Source organism: Lathyrus oleraceus, chromosome 5 (assembly GCF_024323335.1).
Source record: "Lathyrus oleraceus cultivar Zhongwan6 chromosome 5, CAAS_Psat_ZW6_1.0, whole genome shotgun sequence".
Taxonomy (NCBI): Eukaryota; Viridiplantae; Streptophyta; class Magnoliopsida; order Fabales; family Fabaceae; genus Lathyrus; species Lathyrus oleraceus.
Window position 1 is genome coordinate 514,006,865 of NC_066583.1, and position 20,142 is coordinate 514,027,006.

General features: G+C 34.1%; 1 non-coding gene across 1 annotated transcript; it reads right to left on the bottom strand.

The window, feature by feature from the left end:
- Positions 1–14,763: 14,763 nt before the first annotated feature.
- Positions 14,764–14,835, bottom strand: TRNAM-CAU (transfer RNA methionine (anticodon CAU)). The gene has a single exon. It is a non-coding gene; the product is annotated as a tRNA-Met (tRNA).
- Between the last annotated feature and the right edge of the window lie 5,307 nt (positions 14,836–20,142).

A 20,142-nucleotide genomic window follows, 5' to 3' on the forward strand; every position in this document is an offset into this window, starting at 1 on the left:
TGCACAGATTTAGGGGGAGAAGAAGTACCCTTGTGCATGTGTGTATTACTAGTAGCTATAGCTAGTAATTGTGTTTGCTTCTGCTGCTGTTTAAACTGTTGTTTAACTGCTGATAGTTTTCTTGTGAACAAAAAGGACAGATATATGTTTTAGCCAAAATTTGCCAAAGGGGGAGTTTGTTGGTTCTAAGTGTTGACAATAATTTTGGTAAAACAAAGAGTATTCACAAGATGTTATGTGTGATGTCTTAACATAAGATATCTTGTGTACCTGTTGGAGTTCAAGAACATGATCATGCATGATTGTTTCAAAATGTCATAATGTCATGGCATCTGATGATGTTTTGTACCTGCTGGAAATTAAAAAAGGAATTATGGAATTATGCAGGATTGTTCCAGGATGTCTGACCCGATGTCATGACATCCTGTACACAGAACATTCAGTGTGAATGTCTGGTGTTATGTGATTGCGCAATTAATGGCAATCTATGTATGATTGAAGATCTGATCTGCAGGCGCATTCAATCATTGATTACAACCTGATTTACTTATTTTTCAAGGAGATCTAACGAGCTGTTATGAAAAGATTTAATTGGAAAATAGTTTTAGGGTTTTCAAGATGTCCAAGCTTAGCTGAAAGCTTCTATAAAAAGGGACTTGGAAAACCTGTTTTAACAACACAACCAATACTGAGCAAAATATAAAGAGAGAGAGCTAGGGTTTGTGTCTTGTTTAGTCGTGAGACTTGTAAGCCATTCAAGTCATCTTTAGATGATTGAATTGGTCTGATTTGTGGTTGTAATTTGTCACTCTAAAGCTGTTAAGCAAGAGTGTGTGTCTACTTGATCAAAGCTGTGAAGCAAGATCAAGTGTGTGTCTACCTAATCAAAGTTGTTAAGCAAGATCAAGTGTGTGTCTTCTTGATTGAAACTGTGAAGTAAAATCAAGAGTGTGTTATTGAAAAGTGTTTTCTTTTCTTAAGGGATTGTTGTTTAAAATCACAGGTGTGATTGTAGGGAAGTAAGTGGGTTCTCATATCTAAGAGTGCTTAGGTAGAAATTGCACGGGTAGAGATTAGGTGAGAAAGACTGTAACTTGTTGAAGTGTACGGAGAGTCTTTGAACTGATTCTATTTAGTGGATTTCCTTCCTAGCTTGGTAGCCCACAAACATAGGTGAGTTGCACCGAACTGGGTTAACAATTGCTTGTGTCTCTTTCTTTATCATTCTATATCTTTCTTCTGTTTGTGTTACTCAGATATTAGTGTCGTGACATTACCTTCGACATCTCATATCTGGTACCAGAATTTCAGTTATTGTTTATACTAGGATACTTTTTGCAACACGATAGGTATGACTAAAAGGTTCAAGTCTAATCGTTTTTTCTAGTATTATGAAGTTTCTCCAACCTGTAACAAGACCAACAAATCACTCGGTGATACCTTTCAATGTGACTGTGCGGATAACAAGTCCCCCCTATCACCAAGTAAACTTTTATATTTATATTTCCTTGATGTTATGCACTCACCTACAGGTTGGATATCTATAACAATTTACATTTATCTTATATTAGGTTCAAAATAGAAATTGAGGTTGAACATGATAACAATATTGGCAATTTCGTATTCTGGGATAAAGAATGTATCCCATTGGTTGGCATGTCAGCTCATGATTTACGACAGATAATGAAACAGGTTTTTCGTTCGACTCTAACTGCCAAAATATTCAAAATTTTGAAAGCTTATTATCTATAACCATGTCTAATCTATGTAGGTTTCAACTTATTTTCCTATTATCGTGTTCATCAATCGTATGTCATAATAACACATGTAATGAGGTTTTGCAACTTATTAAATAACCATGACATGTTCATATATGCTACTCCATATCAACAGTCATATATGCTACTCCATATCAGACATGTTCATCATAGGAACAATTATCATCTATTTAGCTTCTTTCAAATCTACTTCAGTACCAATTTCATATTATTCAGTGAAATCAATTCAACTTATTTTCCTTAACTAACATATGAAGTAGTGAATTGTTGTAGTCTTCAGTGGTTCAGCTTTTCAAATTTGAAGTAGCACTAACTTTATTGCCAAGAAACTCTTAAAAACATCTTTTATATATATATATATATATATATATATATATATATATATATATATATATATATATATATATATATATATATATATATATATATATATATATATATATATATATATATATATATATATATATATATATATATATATATATATATATATATATATATATATATATATATTAATGAATTCTTAAATATACTATATACAACAACTGCGTGTCCTTCATTAACCCCCTTTGCTTTTGAACCCATGTTATGTTGTTAATTTCCCCCCCTAAAATGCAGTTCCCATACAACTAAATTTTAATTGATATGACTACATAGGATCTACATTATTCTGAACATTATGTTTACTACATTCTTATTGGACATTAATTATATATTATTCTTCGGTATATATAACAGACCAATGAGAATCATTCGTTGATGTATCCGACTCACCTTGATAATCTTCTTGACAAGCATTTTGCTTTTCGTGTCAAGTACCAACCATACTACAAACAGGCGTCTGTTGTAAGGCATACCCAAGATCCATAAGTTCGACAAATGGTTGTTGATGCAATTCCTCCAACTCATGTATGCTTTTATTCAATATTATGTATGTCACTAATGAATTCATTTCAATGTGCATGACCTCAATACTAATGTTTACACCTTGTGTATTCCTTTAGGACACTACAAACATGGCCATCCACTCTCCAGATACAAAAGGGAAGGAAATTGTTACAACAGAAAGTCCAGTCATCCCAAAGGCCCTGTCTCAGTCTTCTAATCCAATATGTAATTTTGCACCCATGTTGATACAATGCTTCACATCCTTTAAAATGATCGCTTATGTTTGGTTTTATGAGTAGACTCCCTCCTATATCCATGTTTTCCAATGTTGAATTATTCTAAACCTTTGTTTTACAATGTCCACATATTATGCAGTTATCATGCCTACCTTATAACATTGACTAATGTTTTCCATACAACCGCTTCTACTTCTGATGCACAAAACTGGAGCCAAGATGCTAGCAATAACAATACTTCTTCTAAGAGGTTTTCAGTAGATGGTGTGGATGGAGAGTCATTCCCTTCAGAAGTCTTTTCACCCAAACTCTCTGCTACAAAATGTGTCAGGGCCAAAAGTGCAAGACATCCCAAAGGCAAATGATTTAAATTATCGTGATCAGTAAACAACTAAGTCTTCTTTTGAACGTTTGTTTAGAGGCATATGACCAGTTTTTGTGTAAGACAATATTTGAATGACTCTGCAACACTATTTTTCTACAAGCTTAGAAACCTACTCCACAAGACTTATGTTTATTTTGTAATGCATTTTTCATTTCAATGACAAACATGGTATTTCTATGGTCAATGTAACACCCTTCTAAAATACCCCAATTAATTAATAACAACAACAAATATATATATCAGAGTAATCATGCACCAAGGGTGTCACACAACATTTCACACCATAAAAACTGTCATGCTCTTTATTTAATCAAAATAAACATTTTTGTTTGCATAATTCGCAGCGGATAGAAATTAACTCAACCATTCCAACATACAACATATTACAGATAAAAAGGTTCGACAATCAATAATAAAACAATTAAAACATCCCGTCCCGATGTTACATCTATCAGAGCATGACCCACTTAGGAGACTACACTAGACTCCAAGCATTAGCTTCTACTCAACTCATGGCTCGTTACCTGAAAAATAGTTGTAAGGGTGAGTTCCTCAATCGATATAACAAACATTATAATTTATCATGTTATGTTAAGTATTTTAACTCATTAATCGCCCTAATCATATCATGCATTCAGTAACGGCACACCAACTCAAATATCATACTCAATAACAACGTAAAATGCAACTCAATAACGACATAAAATGCAACTCAATAACGACATAAAATGCAACTCAATGAGACTCGACTCGTCATGCATGTGGTACCATTCGGAGTAAAACTCCCAACTTAAAATCATTGCCATTTTAGTGGGCATCAAGGCATAAGCCTTCAACTTTCAACTTAAAATTTGCCAATCCAGGCCAACGTGGTGTGAGCAAGGCTCCGACTTAATGCATATGAATGTATATGTCATACACGACTTAAAACTTCGACAACATGATAATAACAGCAACACAACAAGGTTTTCAACATAATCAACTTATAATCAACTTTGGCTCATCAAGCCTACAACTCAGTATTTTCAACAACTTAATACAACTTATCAACATATTTGTATCAACACTTCATAACATAAACTCAACAAAATTACTCATCAAAATTAACGATAATAGACCAATCGCCAATTATGTTCACAACATTAAAATATCAATTTTTCCAATTTTCAACAGTGTTAACCGGTTAACGCCCTGGGTTAACCGGTTAACGCAGGCAAAACACACTTTCTGGCAAAACGCAACAGTGTTAACCGGTTAACGCCCTGGGTTAACCGGTTAACGCAGGCAAAACAGCACATTTTCACAAAATATAACAGTGTTAACCGGTTAACGCCCTGGGTTAACCGGTTAACGCAGGCAAAACAGCAGTTCCTGCGCTAACACAAGGCAAAATGCAGAGTTCTCCGCATTTTCCGCCGTTGGAGGACTTCCGGACCTCCGATTCAATTTCCGTAAAAAGCTACATTATCGGAAAATCACGACACATACAATTATCGATTCAATTTCAGTTTTCCTACAACTTATTCATCACAATTCTCTCAGCATTCTAAATCCCAATTAGGGTCGATTCTACGGTTTATCACTACCCATTACATGTTAATCTATAATACCCATTAAACGACGATAAACCCCCCTTACCTGAGATAATCCAGCAATCTCTAAGCTTCAAGCTTTTCTCTTCTCCAACCGTCTTCCTCTTGCTCTGCCTCTTTGCCCCTTTTCCTCTTTCACGATCGCTTCTCTGCTTTTCACGTGAAAAACCTTTTTTCCTTATTCCAACTTATATATTTTCCACTAATTATTATTCTAAATAATAATAATAATAATCCAATAATTCAATTTATTTAATTAAATTAATAAATATATTATTAACTTAATTTAAATAATTCTCTTATTTTATTCGGGGTGTTACAACTCTCCCCCACTAAAAGAGTTTTCGTCCTCGAAAACATACCTCAGGCAAATAACTCTGGATAAGACTCTTTCATCTGACTCTCCAGTTCCCAAGTCACATTGCCACCTGCTGGTCCTCCCCAAGCTACCTTCACTAAGGCAATCTCTTTACCCCGCAACTGCTTCAACTCTCGATCCTCAATCCTCATAGGCGATATTTCAACAGTCAGGTTATCTCTCACCTGTACATCATCTACTTGGATCACATGCGACGGATCATGAATGTACCTCCTCAACTGAGACACATGAAAAACCTCATGCAAATTCGCAAGTGACGGCGGCAAAGCGATACGATAGGCTACCTCTCCTATCCTCTCCAAAATCTGATAAGGACCAATAAATCGAGGTGTCAACTTCTTTGACTTCAAAGCTCGACCAACCCCAGTTATCGGAGTAACGCGAAGAAACACATGATCTCCCTCTTGGAACTCAAGTGACTTCCTCCTCTTGTCATGATAACTCTTCTGACGACTCTGAGCAATTCTCATCTTATCCTGAATCATCTTAATCTTTTCCGTAGTTTGTTGAACAATCTCCGGTCCAACCACAACACTCTCACCGGACTCATACCAACATAACGGTGTCCGACATCTCCTACCATACAAAGCTTCAAACGGCGCCATACCAATGCTCGAATGAAAACTATTGTTGTAGGTAAACTCAATCAAAGGTAAATAACAATCCCAAGCACCTCCCTTTTCCAAAACACAAGCTCTCAAAAGATCCTCTAATGACTGAATCGTCCTCTCAGTCTGACCATCAGTCTGCGGATGATATGCAGAACTCAATCTTAGCTTAGTTCCCAAAGCCCTCTGCAAACCTTCCCAGAACTTCGATGTAAATCTAGGATCTCTGTCCGAAACAATACTCGACGGAATACCATGCAAACTTACAATCTTCTCAATATACAACTCGGCTAATCTCTCTAACGGATAATCCATTCTGATCGGAATGAAATGAGCCGATTTCGTCAATCTGTCAACAATCACCCAAATAGCTTCAAAATTCTTAATTGTCCTCGGTAAACCAGAAACAAAATCCATACTGATACTATCCCACTTCCACTCTGGAATAGCTAACGGTTGCATTAGCCCAGACGGCTTCTGATGCTCAACCTTTGACTTCTGACAAGTCAAACAAGAATAAACAAAACTCGCAATTTCTCTTTTCATTCCCGGCCACCAAAATAACTTTTTCAAATCATGATACATCTTCGTAGCTCCAGGATGAATACTCAACCCACTACGATGTCCTTCTTCAAGAATACTCTTCTTAAGTTCGGTAACATCCGGAATGCACACCCGACTACCAAATCTCAAAACACCATTCTCATCAACTCTGAATTCGCCACCTTGACCTTGATTCACTAGAGTCAACTTATCAACCAAAAGCACATCGGACTTCTGACCCTCTCTGATCTCATCCAGAATACCACTTGTTAACTTCAACATTCCCAATTTAACACTATTGTGAGTACTCTCACACACCAAACTCAAGTCTCTAAACTGCTCAATTAAATCCAATTCCTTAACCATTAGCATAGACATATGTAATGATTTCCGACTCAATGCATCAGCCACTACGTTTGCTTTACCCGGATGGTAATTCAACCCAAAGTCATAATCCTTCAGAAACTCTAACCATCTTCTCTGTCTCATATTCAACTCTTTCTGATCAAACAAATACTTTAAACTTTTATGGTCACTGAAAACCTCAAATCTTGACCCGTACAAGTAATGCCTCCATAGCTTCAGAACAAACACCACAGCCGCCAACTCTAAATCGTGCGTCGGATAGTTCCTCTCATGAACCCTCAGCTGTCTTGAAGCATAAGCTATAACCTGCTTATTCTGCATCAACACGCCACCCAAACCCAACAATGAAGCATCACAGTAAACCTCAAATGATTCCGACGGACTCGGTAATATCAGAATAGGAGCAGTAGTTAACCTTCTCTTTAACTCTTGGAAACCTTCTTCACATTTTGAGTCCCAAACAAACGCTTGCCCCTTCCTAGTCAACATCGTCAATGGTAACGCCAACTTAGAAAATCCCTCAATGAACTTCCTATAATAACCAGCCAAACCAAGGAAACTTCGAATCTCAGCAACAGACTTCGGAGCTTCCCACTTAGATACCGCTTCTATCTTAGAAGGATCTACAGCAACACCACCTCTTGAAATCACATGACCAAGAAAACTGACCTCTTCTAACCAAAATTCACACTTGGACAATTTAGCAAATAACTTCTTTTCTCGTAGAACTCCCAAAACCACTCTCAAATGTTCAACATGCTCTTCTTCAGATTTCGAATACACCAAAATATCATCAATAAACACCACAACAAACTTGTCTAGGTACGGATGGAAAATCCTATTCATATACTCCATAAATACTCCAGGTGCATTAGTCACACCAAAAGGCATTACAGAATACTCATAATGTCCATACCTTGTTCTGAAAGCAGTCTTCTGAATATCCTCGATTTTCACACGAATCTGATGATACCCAGATCTCAAATCTATCTTGCTGAACACACTTGCACCAACCAATTGATCCATCAAATCATCAATCCTCGGCAAAGGATACCGATTCTTGATCGTCACTTTATTCAGTTGCCTGTAGTCCACACACAACCTCATAGTACCTTCTTTCTTCTTAACCAATAGCACTGGTGCACCCCACGGTGACACACTCGGACGAATAAATTTCTTATCCAACAGATCTTCCAACTGACTCTTCAATTCCGTTAACTCAACAGCAGACATACGGTACGGAGCCATCGATATCGGTCTAGTACCAGGTACCAAATCAATCGAAAACTCAACTTCACGCTCTGGCGGCAATTCATTCACCTCTTCCGGAAACACATCAGGAAAATCACACACCACGGCTAGATCGCCAATCACCAGTTTATCTTTAGCCTCCAAAGTCGCTAACAGCATAAACAACTCTGCCCCATCAGCTACTTCTTCATTCACTTGCCTTGCTGATAGAAACAAACTCTTTCCCTCCTCAATCTCAGGAAAGACCACCGTCTTATCAAAACAATTGATAGAAACTCGGTTAAACACCAACCAGTTCATACCCAGAATAACATCAATCTGCACTAGTGGAAGACACACTAGGTCCATCCCAAAGTCTCTACCAAAAATACTCAAAGGACAATTTAAACAAACCGAAGTAGTAGTCACTGAACCCTTCGCAGGAGTATCAATCACCATACTACCAAACATCTCAGATATCTCTAACTTAAGTTTCACAGCACAATCCAAAGATATAAAGGAATGAGTCGCACCTATGTCAATAATAGCTACAAGAGGAAAGCCATTAATATAACACGTACCTCGGATAAGTCTGTCCTCACTGGAGGTTTGAGTTCCGGTCAATGCGAACACCTTCCCAGTCTGAGATTTCTTTGGCTTCTGACACTGACTTCCAATATGCCCTTCTTCGCCACAATTAAAACAAATCATTGCCTTGTGCTTGCAATCAGCTATTGCATGACCAGTCTTACCACAGCGAAAACACCTCTTTACTTCAGCAGTGCATACATTACTCTTATGACCAGCCTGACCACATTTGAAGCAAACTATACCAGCAGGAGCACCTCCCCTACTGGTCCTCTGAGCCGGAGCAGCTCCTTGTTTCCCTTTTCCCACTGGGGCATCATACGGCTTTCCACGGTTTTGATGTTGCTTTCCCTTGCGGTCACTGACAATCTTGTAATGAGCATTATTGTCCTCTTCAAATATCCTGCAGCTATCAACCAATTCAGTAAAAATGCGTATCTTCTGATACCCAACAGCCTTCTTAATTTCAGAGCGCAGTCCGTTTTCAAACTTGATGCACTTTGAAAATTCAGCACCAGCACCAGTGTAATGAGGATAAAATTTGGACAGCTCCACAAATTTCGCAGCATAATCGGTGACAGACATGTTTCCTTGCTTCAGCTCAAGGAACTCAATTTCCTTCTTACCACGGACATCTTCCGGATAATACTTTCTCATGAATTCCCTACGGAATACATCCCAAGTAATGACTTCACCTGCCACGGTCAACCTCTCGTGAGTCTCTAGCCACCAGTCATCAGCTTCGACTGCTAGCATGTGAGTACCATACCGAACCTTCTGAGCTGGAGTGCAATCCATAACACGGAAGATTCTCTCCATCTCTTTCAACCATCCCAAGGCTGCATCTGGATCATGCTTCCCTTTAAACACCGGCGGATTCTCTCTCTGAAAAGTCGCCAAGCTACGTGATCCAGCATCTCCACCAGCATTTGGCAAGTTCTGCACAGCTTGTGCCATCGCTTGCATTGCAGCAGCCATTGCAGCATCATTCCTTCCAGCCATTTCAACTTATCAATACAACACAACTTAAAGTTAGATTGGTAACAATACACAATTGTTAGACAGTAACGACACAACAACTGGCCGGACAGACCGACCTGCTCTGATACCACTAATGTAACACCCTTCTAAAATACCCCAATTAATTAATAACAACAACAAATATATATATCAGAGTAATCATGCACCAAGGGTGTCACACAACATTTCACACCATAAAAACTGTCATGCTCTTTATTTAATCAAAATAAACATTTTTGTTTGCATAATTCGCAGCGGATAGAAATTAACTCAACCATTCCAACATACAACATATTACAGATAAAAAGGTTCGACAATCAATAATAAAACAATTAAAACATCCCGTCCCGATGTTACATCTATCAGAGCATGACTCACTTAGGAGACTACACTAGACTCCAAGCCTTAGCTTCTACTCAACTCATGGCTCGTTACCTGAAAAATAGTTGTAAGGGTGAGTTCCTCAATCGATATAACAAACATTATAATTTATCATGTTATGTTAAGTAATTTAACTCATTAATCGCCCTAATCATATCATGCATTCAATAACGGCACACCAACTCAAATATCATACTCAATAACAACGTAAAATGCAACTCAATAACGACATAAAATGCAACTCAATAACGACATAAAATGCAACTCAATGAGACTCGACTCGTCATGCATGTGGTACCATTCGGAGTAAAACTCCCAACTTAAAATCATTGCCATTTTAGTGGGCATCAAGGCATAAGCCTTCAACTTTCAACTTAAAATTTGCCAATCCAGGCCAACGTGGTGTGAGCAAGGCTCCGACTTAATGCATATGAATGTATATGTCATACACGACTTAAAACTTCGACAACATGATAATAACAGCAACACAACAAGGTTTTCAACATAATCAACTTATAATCAACTTTGGCTCATCAAGCCTACAACTCAGTATTTTCAACAACTTAATACAACTTATCAACATATTTGTATCAACACTTCATAACATAAACTCAACAAAATTACTCATCAAAATTAACGATAATAGACCAATCGCCAATTATGTTCACAACATTAAAATATCAATTTTTCCAATTTTCAACAGTGTTAACCGGTTAACGCCCTGGGTTAACCGGTTAACGCAGGCAAAACACACTTTCTGGCAAAACGCAACAGTGTTAACCGGTTAACGCCCTGGGTTAACCGGTTAACGCAGGCAAAACAGCACATTTTCACAAAATATAACAGTGTTAACCGGTTAACGCCCTGGGTTAACCGGTTAACGCAGGCAAAACAGCAGTTCCTGCGCTAACACAAGGCAAAATGCAGAGTTCTCCGCATTTTCCGCCGTTGGAGGACTTCCGGACCTCCGATTCAATTTCCGTAAAAAGCTACATTATCGGAAAATCACGACACATACAATTATCGATTCAATTTCAGTTTTCCTACAACTTATTCATCACAATTCTCTCAGCATTCTAAATCCCAATTAGGGTCGATTCTACGGTTTATCACTACCCATTACATGTTAATCTATAATACCCATTAAACGACGATAAACCCCCCTTACCTGAGATAATCCAGCAATCTCTAAGCTTCAAGCTTTTCTCTTCTCCAACCGTCTTCCTCTTGCTCTGCCTCTTTGCCCCTTTTCCTCTTTCACGATCGCTTCTCTGCTTTTCACGTGAAAAACCTTTTTTCCTTATTCCAACTTATATATTTTCCACTAATTATTATTCTAAATAATAATAATAATAATCCAATAATTCAATTTATTTAATTAAATTAATAAATATATTATTAACTTAATTTAAATAATTCTCTTATTTTATTCGGGGTGTTACAGTCAACATGTCTATTTTTTCAAATATTACTCACTATTACTGAAAATGCTTCATTCAAATCGTGACAATATCATTAGTGATAATATCATATTTGTTCCACTATAACATATACTTTCCTTTACGACTGTCCTTTTACATCCTATTTTATTCATATGATTTTTTCGTGTTCTACAACATTTTGTCAAGAACATTGGTGTAGCTGTTAAAATCTGCATAAAAACCATACTTAACATGAACATATTTTATGAATAAGCTATATCGTTTTGTAGCGTCCTTCGTGCAATCATCGTTTTATTCTAACTAAGTTATTTTTCTATACCTCCCTTCGTGCAATCGTCGATATTCCTATAAATTAGATTACTCATGCTATATTTATCAAGGTAATATTAAGTCATTATTCTAAACTAACCTCTCTCATTTCCTTACCTAATAGTTCATTCCAGATTGGAAATATAATATTGTCATGCAAACAAGCTAAGCTGACTGACGCATTAGGTATTTGTTGCTTGATGAAAATGCAATTATATTGGAATACATATGGTAGGATGTAAACCATCATATGTGAATAAACATTGCATCATATTATAATACATTTTCTGGTACGACTACCTACGTAATATCATCTAGGTAGTCATTTTCTTGTACCAATGATCACAATTACTGTCATATAGATTTTTAGATTAAACCTAACATGTCATGTCCTTGTCAAAGGTTGGCTGGTGAGTTCGTTTGAACCATAAATAAATCATGTGTGACCTGGCCCTTTTATTCGAGTCCAACTTTATCATAAATATTCGGTGAAGCTGTATAATTTATGTAAATTACAAGGTGGTAATGGCCATGATACACTCACTAGAAAGTACATAATCAGTGATATGATACTTATCTTTGACTTTGTTCTCTCGGCATGGATTTGTAGTACATGAACCATGAACACCCCTGATTTGTACTTTGTAGAAGCCAATTTATGAACATTGGCATCAATCTTCGACTAAACTTGTTTTCGATTATCGTCGTCTTGCTTTGGTTTCAGCAACAATCATGGTTCGCACGCAATTGAGTTGCGTGAACTCTTTTGTAGTTATGTTGTTTATTAGTGAGAACTTGTTGTAGTATGTGTAGTTGATTATCAAGTCAATTTCACTTGGATCTCCTTGAACATTTGTTACAGCTAAGGCCAAGATGCACTTTCAAATATTATTGGAAATATCCAAATTGTTATGAAGTCTGAATGAAGTTTATAATGCCACAATTTTGAGTTCTGAAACTTAAACTTAAAATTATGGTATTATTTGGATAAAAAATTTAATTTAGTGCTTATAACATAAATATTTATTAGATATTTTTACAATAAGATAAAATAAAGTCGAACTATTTTTATATTAACTATAAGTTTTTTTTATTGGCTACTCTGGCCGAGTGTGTAATTAAATTGGAAATTATTTATGAACATGGAATAAGGTTCTTTTTACACTCTTCCAATTTTTTGACATGTATCAAAACCTATATTGGATTTGTTATTTTTAAAAGGTCTTATTATACAAATTTATTTTAGATCTCTAAATATATTGTGCTGATTTTGATATTATAATGTCTTAATTTTTTAACCATTGGACGCACCTATTTCTGTAATTTTAAATATTTAATACAACTAATTCAAAAGCCATTTACATTTAATGCTATAAGTTGTTTATATGTATTCAGATGAAGTATAACATTCGATTGAAAATAAAAAAATTGACGTACATAATAATAAGAGACTATTACTGTGTGTGTCGAAAATAAAATAACAACACATGTCGAAAATGTCGTACAATTGAGATCCAAAATGTAGTAAAACTGTCAAAATAAAGTACATATTATAGCACTACAATAAAATAATAAGACACTACTATTGTATGTGTCAGACAATCTCTCATTTACCTCCTATGTCTCCTATTCCTCCTTGGCCATCGATCCCTTTGTCCTCCGGTGATGTCTACGGTACAACAATGTCTCCGCCATGATGGCATTTAGGACTCTCCTGACACTAGATCCATAGGGGAAGATACCCTCTCCAATGCATTTGTTCTCATATATGTATGATGAAAATTTCTTTGTTCAAAATGCTTAAACCTAAATGTTCCTCATTTTCTACAAAATTTAATCTCGTATTCTAATAAGCTCCACCGTTTACAAACATAGAGAATAACTCACCTAAATAACAAAAGTCATTCATCGTTAAGGGGGATAGACTTGTTATTATAATCATTAAGTAGGAATATTAACTTGAAGTGAAAGTGTCTAAGCACAACTTTCATGATCGAGTGTTATGGCTGAAAGGTACAATTTCCCTAACCATGATTAAGGTTAACGTGAGAAACAAACTATCAACTTTGTGAAAATCAATAACACTTCTCTCAATTAGATTTTTCAATTACATTAAAAGTTAGTTATATATTTGTTTTCTCTCTCTTCTATCTTTATTTTCTTCATCTTCAACCTTATATATCAACAAATTCGTCATCTAGAAAAAAAAAGACATCAATTGCTAAAATTAGTTTTGACAAAACTGAGTCTGGGGTTGACTTAGTGCAGGTCAATAGATTCAGGGAAACAAGTGGTATTCTTAAAACAAATGATTATATGACTTTGGTTAAAGAAACATAACTCAAAACTTAGAGGGATCTAAAAACTTATTAGATGACCATAATGTTTCTTTTAAGATCTTTTTGGAATATGAGTATCTCTAATATCACACAAGATATCCAAGATGACATTAAAACTACTAAATATTTGGTCCCGGAGTTTGTGCATAACAACATGGAATTTCTGAAAATCAATCTCAATTATATGGATAAGGCTACTTTTAAAAATTAATTTAAAAGTTTTCAACTATTTTCAAAATTCATATTTTTTAAAATAGTTTCTATTTTTAACACCCCTAATGTTTATTATGAAAATGATAACATATTTTTTATTTTTTATTATATAATGTAGTTAAAATACAATGATTTTAACTTATGTGTCCACTAACTTTTTTTATTTAAAATCCATGCATATATCGAATTAGTAATTAATGTGTAAAGCTTTTCATTAAATTTTTTATCAAGAATTGTAGCGTACTTCTACAGTTTAACACTATTTTTGTACAGTTTAATGTATTCATTATTTTTCTATCAAACAGTGTAGTTAAAATTTAATGGTTATTTAAAAAACCAAAATTGCCGAAATTAACCTTCAATTTCTTAAACGACGGGTCGTATTACATAAAAAACCGGTGATAGCTTATTATAAAAATGATGTCGTTCATTGAACAAAAATCAGAAAAATTAAAAAAAAAAACATTATCAGAGCCTGGTTTCGATCCAGGGACCTGTGGGTTATGGGCCCACCACGCTTCCGCTGCGCCACTCTGATCCGTTGACTAATTTGTTGTAAATATTATATTTAATCCTTAAACATTATTGTAATTAATAAATTCTGACAAATATTTGTTAAAAACAAGTTAATGAAGGTAACGTTCCGACAAATTACTATTTTTACAATTTCTGCCATTTGGGTTTAGTTTTTTTATGACTGAAACCTAACAAAAGTTAACTAATCTCAAGATTTAAAAAATCATAAAATTCATACATAAAAATAGTTTTTTTTTTGTTAAATATATTTATCATGCTTTTAATTTAAGAAAAAAATTGTGTTACTGTAAATGCAAAAGGTACATAGTGTTGAATTTTTTAAGAGGTCATATTCTCTTATTAGTTGCATAATTGCATCTGCATTTTTTTTAAATTGATGTGTTAAATATTTAATAAATAAATAAATGATAATGTATAAAAACAACTAGAGTTTAGAGTAGTTTTTTATAATTATATAAATTTCATTAACAAAAATATAAGAGATATGTTAATTCATCATAATATAAAAATAAATTAAGTTGATGCTTGCTCCCAAGACACATTGTTCCTTTACAATATATAACTTCCCAATTGTTACATGAAATAATGAAGCTACCGGGATCTTTCATCATTAAGCAACTTCCTCTTTTTTGTCAACAAATCTTTTATCAACTTAGAATAAATAGGAAATTATTCTAATGCCTAGTTATGGGAATTGGATCCATGTATGATTGGATAAATCTAATAGTAAAAAAAATAACAAAGAGAAAAATAATTAAATTATATATATTTAATCAATTAATTAAATTAATTTTTATATTTAAGAAAAATGAGAATAATCAAAATAATAATTATTTATTTTAAAAATTATATGATAAATGTATGTAAGTAAAAAATAATTAAATTTAATATTTATAATATTATCAAATTAATAAATTATTATTATTATAAATCAATTACAATTTACCATATTTTATTGATTAAATTTTTTTTCTGAAAATGTGTGCTAAGATAGATGTTAAAAATTATAATTTATATATGAAAAAACTATTTTTCATTAATTTAATTAGTTAATATAATTTTTTTCTATTTTTTAAATAAAAATAAAAATAGTTATAATATTATAAAAACTATATACGAAATACATATTTGTGGTTAAAGAATAAAATTAATATCTTAATTTTATATTATCAACATAAAAATAAAACAAAAACTTATAATATATCAATTACTGAAAAAAATGAATTATTTTTCATACTTTAAAACTTTAACACTCTTTTATTAAAAATGAGTTATTAAAGAAATAATTTAAGCATACAACTCATACAAGTTTTTTTATAATATTAAAGATAAATTTTAATTTTAATTTATCGGGAAGAAAGCCATTATTTTGATCTTCTTAAATAACTTTAAAATATTCTTCAGTGTCATTTGATTATTGTAGAATTAATATCACAAAAATTAAAGAAAATTAACGTTCTCATGTATAATTATTTTTGTATCTTAAATATTTGATTAATAAATGAAAATAAAAGAAAATTAAAATAGATACATCTTTCTCTCTCTTCTTTAAGTAATATTTGTTTCTCAGTGCTGTTTTTTAACTATTGAATTAATCTAACCGTAGATAATTGCTCATGAAAGAAAACATGAAAAAAAAATTGAAAAAATTGGAGAGATCCGTTATGGAATGATGTCTCGTAGTCTGGTGAAATATTTTCATCTCAATTATGGATAATTAAACTTAGCATAAGGTGAAAGTTTCTTGCTTCTTATTCTCTTCTTTTAGAATTTGAATTTTTTATATTTTTTAAAATTGAGTTTTCATCTATATTTTTCTCATTTTTTCTATTTCTTATGCAAGCTTCACTTCACTCTCGTTTCTACTATCTTTATTTTTATTTTTATTATATTTTTCAACTTCTTCTGCAATCTTCACTTCTCTCTCGTTTCTACTATCTTTGTTTTTATCTTGATTATATTTTTATCTTGATTATCTTTCTGAATGTTTCCCATATAGATTTATTCTTTATCTTCTCTTTCATGATCAAATTTTCCATTAGCATGTACAATACCCACACAAATCACATATTAAGGCTAAAGTTTTTCAGAACATTTGATTGTGCAAGGGTTAAGCTTAATGAGAGGCTCAAATTAAGAGTTCATTAGCTTATGAATTTATAACAAGAAATTTTGAATATCAAGTTCGGTCATCGTTTTCCTCCTAGCACCCGTATTATTGAGTGCATGATACTTGTTATGTTCCATTTTTTCACGAGGTCTTTCACTTGAACTTCTGACTTGGTATTCATGGTACCTCCAACTGAGGCATCAAAGAGCATTCAAATTTGAGCTATTGAACTTTGTGTAAAAGTTTGTACTTAATCCATGTCGTTTAAACCTTGTAATGGACACTTCTTCAAAATTATATTGAACCTCTCTCATGAGTCATATCCACCAATAACATCCAGATTATGACCAGGTAACTGATCTGAATCAACATTTGACAAACTGATATCTTTCTTGGATGTAGCCTTCTCTACCTTATCAATGTATTTAATAGTTTGGTCTTCCATGAACACCATATCACAGCTTTAAATAAGCTTTTTCCCTATAGGATTATACAACATGTAACCAAACTCATCTTGCCCATAGCTGATGAAGATACATTGTTCTGATTTTGCATCCAACATGGATATTTCATCCTTTAGGATATGCACAAAAGCCTTACAACCAAAGACTCTAAAATGAGCATACTTGACATTCTTTCCAAAATAAATTTTGTTTGAAACTTCACTTTTCAAAGCAACAATATGAGTGATATTAAGAACATGCACTACCATGTAAAGTGTCTCACCCAAATGATAATTAGGCAACTTAACTTCAGAGAGCATACACCTTACTCTCTCAATTAGTGTTTTATTCATCCTCGACCATTCAATTGAGGATTTTTATGAGGAGTATTTTCATGTGAAATACCATGCTGCTTGCAATAGGAATCAAATGGTCCATAATACTCTCCACCATTGTCTGAACGAACACATTTCAGCTTCTCACATGTCTACCTCTCAACCAAAGCATGGAATTCTTTAAACTTTTCCAACACTTGATCGTTTATAGTAAAGACATAAACCCATAGTTTCCTGGAGCAATCATCAATAAAGGTAACAAAATAAAGTGCACCACTAAAGGATTTTACCTTTAATGGACCACAAACATCATGTACCAATTGAAGCAACTTTGACTTCCTTGAGGTAGGGTGTCTCTTGAAAGATACTCTAGTTTATTTACCAGTCATGCAATGAGAGTATTTCTCCAAATATTCATTCTTTAATCCAGGAAGAACATTCTTTTTGGCCAAAATATTCAGCCCTTTTTCACTAATATGACTAAGTCTTTGGTGCCACAAAGATGCTTCCATGCCGATAACATCCACATTGTCCCTAGCAACCAAAGCTTTTGTCTGATACAATTTAGAAAGATTTCCCCTCTGGCCATAACCAAGTTACCTTTGTTGATTTTCCATTTTCCAGAACCAATGGTTATCATAACCACAATCATCAAGAATATGCACAAAGATCAAATTAAAGCAGACATCTAGAGCATGTTTGACACCTGTAAGCAACAATTGCATTCTCATGTTGGTTTGTAAGCAAACATCACCAACACCAATTACCTTAGATACACCATCATTACCCATCTTCAACACTTCAAAATCACCAAAAGTATAAGATGTGAAGAAATCCTTCCTTAGTGTAACATGTAATGTAACACCACTATCAACTATCCACATGATCTCGTCTGTTACAAGATTAACAGACTCATGATCACATAGTGTAAGACCCTAATTTTGTTCCTAAGATCCCTCATGGCATCATAACAGTGCACTTGCATTGCCTCAAGGATCATTGGCATCTTGGTTCCCTTTGCCTTTGGGTGGGACCTCTTGTGAGTGGTTTGAGATCACCAAGCATGTTTGAATTGTATATCATTGCTTTTCTTATTTTGTTTGCTAACCAAAAGCACAAAAATATGCCACTAACATCTTTTGTTTGTAGCTTAAGCAATCACCAGGTCAAGAGCTCCAAGGAGATCCTTTGTGCAATGATAAGGTCAAGAGGAGATGATAACAAGCATGGTAATGGTTCCCAAAGCTCTCATCCATCAAATATGCCTCCCTAGCATCTCAATCCCATATTTTTGATCAAAACAAGTCAAAGGGTTTGAGGTTTGTTCCCCAAAGAAACCCTAATTCATCTGTGCACCACAATGCCTTGCTCTTGAAGCAACCTCAGCCCATGATCAAATACAATCAAGGGAAGTTCTTTAATTCATAATTTCATGCATATTTGAACTTATTTGAGTGTCCTCAATCATCAATTCATCAAGATATGAGTCATGGCCTTGAGAAGTTGATCAGTCAATTCATCTGACTATTTTGAAATGCACTGAGACCTAACTTTTTATGTTTTGGTCAAATGGAGATGGTTCCAAAATAAAATATGTTCTTAAGGACAATATGAACAACTTTAATGTTCATAAAAAATTTATTTAAATCTTGGAAGGGCATCTCCCATTCCAATATATTATAGGTCATTTTGACTGAAACCCTAAGTTTGGGTCAACTTCCCAAGGACATAACTCATTCATTTTTTATGATTTTGAGGTGGGATCAAATTCATTGGAAATTTTAAGATGTCTAATTCAAATGTTATGTTGAACAAAATTTCAAAATCTCAAAGTAAATACATGTGATAATGCAAGACATTATAGGTCTTTTTGGGCCAAATGCATTAAAAGGCAAAAAAAAGTCCAACTTCAAGTGCCCATAACTCTTTCATCAAAAATCCAAATGATGCAAACTTTAAGTCCATTTTGGTTGTATTGAAAAGATATACAACTTTTATGTTGTATATTGTTTCATTTGAGGCTTGCATCATCAAAACAGAAGGGCTTGAACATTGGCCAAATTTGGAAACCTTGCCTTGACATGTTTTGCACATTACACTTTAAACTCAAAATTCACTAATTTCCACGTTTCAAATGGATTTTTTCCCAACATAACAATTGTTCCTTACATCAAGACCTTTCCAACCATTTCCCACATGCTTATGTTTGGATTTTCTAATTGGCATTTTCGAAGAGGTGAATGTTTAGGTTCAATTATGGAATTCACATCATAACTTCATGCACAAGCCAATGCAGCTCTAATCACACGTCCAAACCATTGGCATTTGAGTTCAGCTTGCATTTTCATCCATTTTTGGGCTTTGCACGCGCCTGTACAGGCCCATGCATGAAGAGTCCAAGTTCTATGCACACGAATTTT